Source organism: Martes martes (assembly GCF_963455335.1).
Source record: "Martes martes genome assembly, chromosome: 3".
Taxonomy (NCBI): Eukaryota; Metazoa; Chordata; class Mammalia; order Carnivora; family Mustelidae; genus Martes; species Martes martes.
Window position 1 is genome coordinate 103,321,914 of NC_137890.1, and position 7,047 is coordinate 103,328,960.

At 41.7% G+C, this 7,047-nt stretch overlaps 1 pseudogene across 1 annotated transcript; it reads left to right on the top strand.

Moving 5' to 3' along the window:
- Positions 1–4,745: 4,745 nt before the first annotated feature.
- Positions 4,746–6,485, top strand: LOC308340253 (heterogeneous nuclear ribonucleoprotein A1-like; annotated as a pseudogene). The gene is made up of 2 exons: positions 4,746–4,751; positions 5,491–6,485. The product of its transcript is annotated as a heterogeneous nuclear ribonucleoprotein A1-like (transcript).
- The last annotated feature ends 562 nt before the right edge of the window (positions 6,486–7,047 follow it).

A 7,047-nucleotide genomic window follows, 5' to 3' on the forward strand; every position in this document is an offset into this window, starting at 1 on the left:
TGAATAAGGAAGGCAATAGGGCCACATTTAAGTGATAGGACTGAGCAACAGACCATCATTTCAGCGGTGAGACTGGGACTTGACTCCATATCAGGAGTCAGCCAATCTCTTCCCCTTGGGTCTCTGGATTCCATGCTCTGGTCCAGTGTTCTTTACCAGTAGAGGAAGGGTGACGGTGATGACGGTGGTGATGATTCTAGTTGCTGTAACTTGTGTGTGTCTCAGCACCTGGAGGTGGGGCAGAGGGTTTTATAGCTCCCAGATGAGAATGAATGAGATAGGATGGATGTCAATCAGATATTCTCTGAATGGAGCCCACTTCTGGTTTCCAATAATGCCAGCAACAATTTTCTCCCAAGATCAAAACAATTTTCCTGCTGAACTTTGTTGTTCTCTGCTAGATTAAAAAGCTCTTGGAAATGATACAATTGTGGACAATATTGGAAAAATCTCATCGAGGATAGGTGTATCCCTGACAGGAAAACTTCCCTTGTTGTGTTTTATTAGTAGGCTTGATGTTGGAGGGGAGGGGAGTGTTCTGAAGTGATGGGGGCGTTGTATACCAGCAGGGATTAAGACATTAAATGTATGTATTTAATTAGTCATAAGTAAATGAAGTTGAAATAGGTAAAGGTACCAACACCTAGGTTAACTCCCAAAACCTCTGCAGGGAATAGGAGCTGGTTTGCCCTAACCGGGGTAGAGTAGCATCTGGAGTCAATTCATAAGGACTGACAGTGAAATCTTATTTTTAAAGAAGAATCCTTTGTTTCCAGGTGCAAGCCCACGCCATGTCTACTGGAGTCCAGAAACTTCCTAGAGAAATTGTCCTAGGGTTCACATCAACTAGAGGACAGCCTTTTCAGCTTACCCAGCCCACCCCCTACACTAACTCATCCAAAGATGATGACAATAACACTTAGGAAGGATAGTGCCATTACCGGCATTTTACCATGACGCAGGGATTTTAAGGAAGAGAAAGGCCTGGTGGCTCAGGCCTACTAAAAAAATATACTATCTGGGCTAATTATGCTGTAATTTATAACATACATTCTCTTCCTCAAAGCAGATTATATCAAAACCATTTATGAATGCACTGTCTCAGAATTTGTATAGAACCCAGAGCTGAGGCAAAAGTAATCCTTGTCTGCAGGAAACTTCTATTCTTGCTGAGAGAGAAGCAGTAACCACTTAAAAAATTTTGAACACTTTTTATTCATTACTACTTACAAAGACAAAGTGAAAGCTCAAAATAATAGTGTAAAACTCCAGGGAAAAAAATGAATTTCTTATGAATTCTACAAAGGTCACAACTCAGCAGACCAGAGCTATATTTATTTGCCTGGCAAAGTGAGCTTTTTTCTTTTGTTTTAATTAAATTGAGATGCCTTTAGGGGCGACAAGTTCCCTCCAGTTCTCCCAATTACCCATTTATGCTGCCTGAATGAATCCTGGAGGCATAGGAGCTACATCTTTCGGTAAATGCCTAGTTCAGAGGGGGGAAAAAAATGAACACTGTGAGTTGAGAGAGCAAAGAGAGATACTAAGGAAAATCTGGGTCCTAAAGGGTAATATTAGGATAGAGAGTTTGAGAAAGGATTGGGCAAGAATTGTTCTTCTAACTGCTAAATTTCAAATCAGTTGAAATATAGACAAAGATACAGGTAGGGACCCGATTTCAATAGTAGCTTATTATGTACGTGTTTGGATAGGTTAGGCTATTCTGTGTTAAGAAACCTCTCCAAAGTCTCAGTGGCTTATTACAACAAAAACATCCATGACTCATTTCTGCTGCATCCCCAGGACAGGTCAGCTGCATGCCCCATTATAGTAATTCAGGGGCCCTGACTGATAGAACAGTATAGGTCTTTGAACCTGGGTGTGTGAGCTGCCGGGGCATCAGTTTTTAGGTCCTCAGCCTCCATATGGCCTCTTTCTTTAAAATTGTCTGCCTGAGAACTCAGCCCTCCCTCCCACAATTGCACTTGTCCACTTCTTTAAAGAAACCATATCTTTAACCCATTCTCAATTTTACTGTCATTCCCTTCTCCAGGGTGAAAAAAATCTCTGGTGTGCTAAAAAAGTGGGACAACTTGGAAATGTATAGTTCCTGAGGGAAAATTTTGGGAAAGAGACTTTTTAGCCAAAGAGAACTGAAGGGAGCTGGTTTCAGAATCATGGCCAGACACCCACCTTCCTGTTCTCCTTCCTTCCTTCCTCCCTTCCAGCTATCTATCCATCTGTCCATTGCTTGATCAATCTTTTTATCTCCTGTATCTTAAACTTAGAATTTAGAAATGAATAACAAGCATCACAGGGACGTTTATTAACACATTGGGTTGGATTTTTAAAAATGAAGCCATAGTTTTTGTTTTGTTTTGAGAGTGCATGCGAGGGAGCAGCGAGGGACAGAGAGAGAGAGTCCTAAGCAGGCTCCACACATAGCATGGAGCCTGACTTGGTGCTCAGTCTTGGGACCCTGAGATCATGACCTGAGCCAAAATCAAGAGTCGGACATTTGACCAACTGAGCCACACAGGCAGCCCTGAAGCCACACTTTTTGTTGGAAGTTAAACTTGGTTTAGCTGGCTGGTTTGACAGTAAAGATCACCTTATCCATTAGGTTATATGGTAGACATTTTTATGAATTAAATGAGCTAAATTGGAAGCTCCAAGGTTTTAATGAAAATATATTTAAAACATATTTATAGTGTATAGCCTGAAATCACATGCCTTTCTACTATTAAATGTATGATAAACATTTTAGAAGTAAACTTAAAATTTTATAAGGGCACCTAAGCCCCTAAAGTCTTTCAGAAAGTGTGCTAGCAAGAAAGCAAAAACAAAAAACAAAAAACGAACTAACAAACAAAAAGAACCAAAACCAACCAAATTGTGTTTAAAGACCACTGTCTAGTCTTCTTGGCATGTGACTGGGCTGGCCCCACTGTAGGTTGAGGAAGCAGCTTTGTAGGTAGTGGTTTTGACAGCGCCCTTAGGGAAAGGAAAATGGACAGGAAGACCCAGAAAGAATGAGTGCAAGGTGAGGACAGATAGGGAGAAGGTGAGGGCTAACAGACAAATGTTACAAAATGGCCCCAGGGGCTCCCGCTGGATTCCAGGTTCCAGGCCTGTCTGGTGACACCGAGAACTTCCCTTTGGCTGCTCAGGCTGCGCATCCACTCCCTCACCAAGGTCTGTGCTGTCCCAGGACCAGCAAAGGTGACAAGTTTGTGTCCTAGCCAAGGTCCATCACCACTAATATAAAAATAGTTTAAAGCTAATGTTCCAAAGTGGTAAGGTCAAGGACACACGTGGGTGGGGAGAGCAGCCCTTAAGAACAGATCTGTGGAAAGAACTTTGAAAGTATCTTGAGCACAAGTTTGGAGAGCCAGTGTCCCCATGATTGCAGTGTCACCCCACCCCACTCCTTGGGGTTTTCTAGAGAGCACAACTTACCCCTTGCTGCCTCAGGGAACTCCCAGAGCAAGTGTCACTAAGATCAAAGACTGCAATTCTAAGAAGACAGTATCTGAACTGTTGTCCATGCCCAGCGGTGTGTGCTCGGGGGATGTTTTATTTTTCTCATTTCTGGAGAAAAACATTTAGGTGGACTGAATGTAAATTAACAATGAAGGCTGTCTCTGGCAGGGTTACTTTTTATTTTCACAAAATAAAATAAATGGAGCATGTGAAGAAACACTGATAGGACTTCTGTGAAGTGATACTGAAAATAAGAGCGGATCAAGGGGGAAGACATGGTGTATCTTAATTAGAGCACTGTGAAGGGGAGAGGCAGCATCCCATGTATTCATTTGGCATTGGATTTCTGATTTTGTTCCATTACATCCCAACTCTCAACGGGCCTCAGGGTGGGCAGTGCTGTCCTCAGCTTCTGCTCTGGGGTTGGCAGAGCTGGTCTGAGGAGGGAGGGTGGAAGCAAGGTTAGAAATTTAGGCTCATGTCAGCCAGACCATGGCTCAGACCACAGCTCCAATGTCACTGGGGACTTACCTTCTTAACAGTAATTATGAGTACCTGAATACTAACAATAATATCTTCTAACTCATTTGTGGAATGGTTAATATGTAATATTATTTTTTTAATATCTTTTGTGAAACAACCCTTCTAAACAACCCCGTAAAAACAATTCTACTACAAGGAAACTGATCTTTAAATCATGGGCCCAGGGTCCCATGGGTGGTACGTCAGATTCTGGAAGCCACACTCTGAACCCCTGGGCTATGCTGCCTTGGTTTTCTACACTATATGTGAAGATGTAGTAGAGTCGTGAGGATTTAATGAGCCAGTGGGTGTGAAGCAAATGATATAGAGACTGATACTTTATTGAATTAACAATAAGTGCCTATGACCAAAAATGCTAACCACCAATACTTGCTTGCTTATTGCTTATGAACCATTGCTCTATGCTCTTTTGGGGTATTCACTCATTCAATTGTATCCTATTACCAGCCCCATGAAGTAGGCACTGCTATTATCCCCACCTTACAAAAAAGGAAGCTATGAATAGAATGGATAAATAACCTGCCAAGGTCACAAAGCTAACCAGGTTAGTGCTGTCATTTGCACACATGCCATCTGGTTCAAATGCCCAAGCTCTGATTAAGTAACACTCTATTATTTTCACTGTAATAGGATGTAGTGGCCAGGGCTCTCTGGAGAAACAGAGCCAATAAGGATGTATGTATATATACATAAAGAGATTTATTGTAGGGAACTGGCTCATGCAGGTATGGTGGTAGGCAGGTCCCAAGATCTGCAGAGTGAGTCAGCAAGCTGGTGACCCAGGAGAGTGAGTGGGTATAGTTCCAGTCTGAAGCCTGGCATTAAGACCCAGGAAGAGCCACTGTTTCAGTTTCAGTTTGAGTCCAGAGGCAGGAAAAATGTCCCAGTTCAAATGCTGTCAGGCAGGAAAGAATTCTCTCACTTGGAGTAAGGTCGGCCTTTTTGTTCTATCAGGCCTGCAACTGATTCAGTGAGTCCCACCCCACATTAGGGAACCATCTGTTCTACTCAGTCTACCCATTTAAATGTTAACTTTGCCCAAAAACATTCTCACAGAAACACCCAGGATAATATTTGACCAATTATCTGTGCATCCTGTGGCCTAGTCAAAATGAAACATAAAATTAGCTGTCACACATCTGTCCTTTCTGGAATTTCATCTCTGTGCCTCTCCTTAAACCATACTTAATCTTCAAATAAAGATAACAATGCGATCATAATTCTTCCTACTCTGTTCTTTTGCTTATTAATCTTATTCCTTTAAGAAAGATGTATGGACTTCTTGTACTATAGCTTCTTTATATACAGTTGACCCTTGAACAACACAGAGGTTAGGGGTACCAACCCCCACTCCCACACAGTCAAAAATCCAGTATAACTTGACTCATCAAAAACTTAGTTACTGCCTTTCTGCCCGTGGATTCTGCCAAGTAAGTCTCCCCTCCCATCACTGTAATATCTAAGTCAGCGTCTCCCAAAGAGCCTGAACAGCTGAGGAAGCTCTTCATTGGAGGTTTGAGCCTTGAGGTAACTGATGAGAGTCTGAGGAGCCATTTTAAGCAATGGGGAACACTTATGGAATGTGTGGTAATGAAAGATCCAAATACCAAGCTTCCCTGAGGTTTTGGGTTTGTCACATATGCCACTGTAGAGGAGGTGGTTGCAGCCATGAATGCAAGGCCACACAAGGTAGGTGGAAGAGTTATGGAACCAAAGAGGGCTGTCTCAAGAGAAGCTTCTCAAAGACCTGGTGCCCACTGAACTGTGAAAACGATTTTTGATGGCGTTAAAGACACTGAAGAACATCATCTAAGAGATTATTTTGAACAGTAAAGGAAAAATTGAAGTGATTGAGATCATGACTGACTGAGGCAGTGGCAAAAAGAGGAGTTTTGCTTTTGTAACGTTTGATGACTATGACTCCGTAGACAAGATTGTCATTCAAAAATACCACACTATGAATGGCCATGACTGTGAAGTAAGGAAAGCCCTATCTAAGCAAGAGAAAGCTAGTGCTTCATCCAGCTAAAGGGTTGAAGTGGTTCTGGAAACTTCAGTGGTGGTCATGGAGGTGGTTTTGGTGGAATGACAACTTTGATTGTGGAGGGAACTTCAGTGGTTGAGGTGGCTTTGGTGGCGGTCAATGTGTCGGTAGATATGGTGGCAGTGGGGATGGCTGTAATGGATTTCGTAATGATGGAAACAACTTTGGAGGTGGTGGAATCTATAATGATTTTGGCAATTACAACAGTCAATCCTCAAATTTTGGACCCATGAAAGGAGGAGATTTTGGAGGGAGAAATTCTGGAGTCTGTGGTGGTGGAGCCCAATACTTGGCCAAACCACGAAACCAAGGTGGCTGTGGTGGTTCCAGCAGTAGCAGTGCTACGGCAGTGACAGAAGGTTTTTATTACTACCAGGAAACAAAGCTTAGCAGGAGAGGAGAACTAGACAAGTGACAGGGAAGCTACAGATTACAACAGATTTGTGAATTCAACCAAGCATTGTGGTGCCAGGGCCTAACTGCTTCAAAAAAGACATGTTTTAGGCCATACTCAGGTGCATGGGCAAAAAAGTTGAGGATTGTATTTGTGACTAATTGTATAACAAGTTATTTTAGTTTCTGTTCTGTGGAAAGTGTAAAGCATTCCAACAAAGGGTTTTAATGTAGATTTTTTTTTGTACCCATGCTGTTGATTGCTAAATGTAATAGTCTATCATGACGGTGAATAAAGGTGTCTTAAAAAAAAAAAAACAACTTAGTTATTAATAGCCTACTGTTGACTGGTGGCCTTACTGATAACTTAAATCATTGATTAATACATTTGCATGTTCTATGTATTATATGGTGTATTCTTACAATAAAGTAAGCTGGAGAAAAATATTAAAATCATAGGGAAAATAAACTTACAGTACCATGCTAATAAAAAAAATCTGCACATAGTTGGATCTATGCAGTTCAAATCCATGTTGTTCAAGGATCAACTGTAATCTGTAATACAATTATTTGTGAATGTGCTT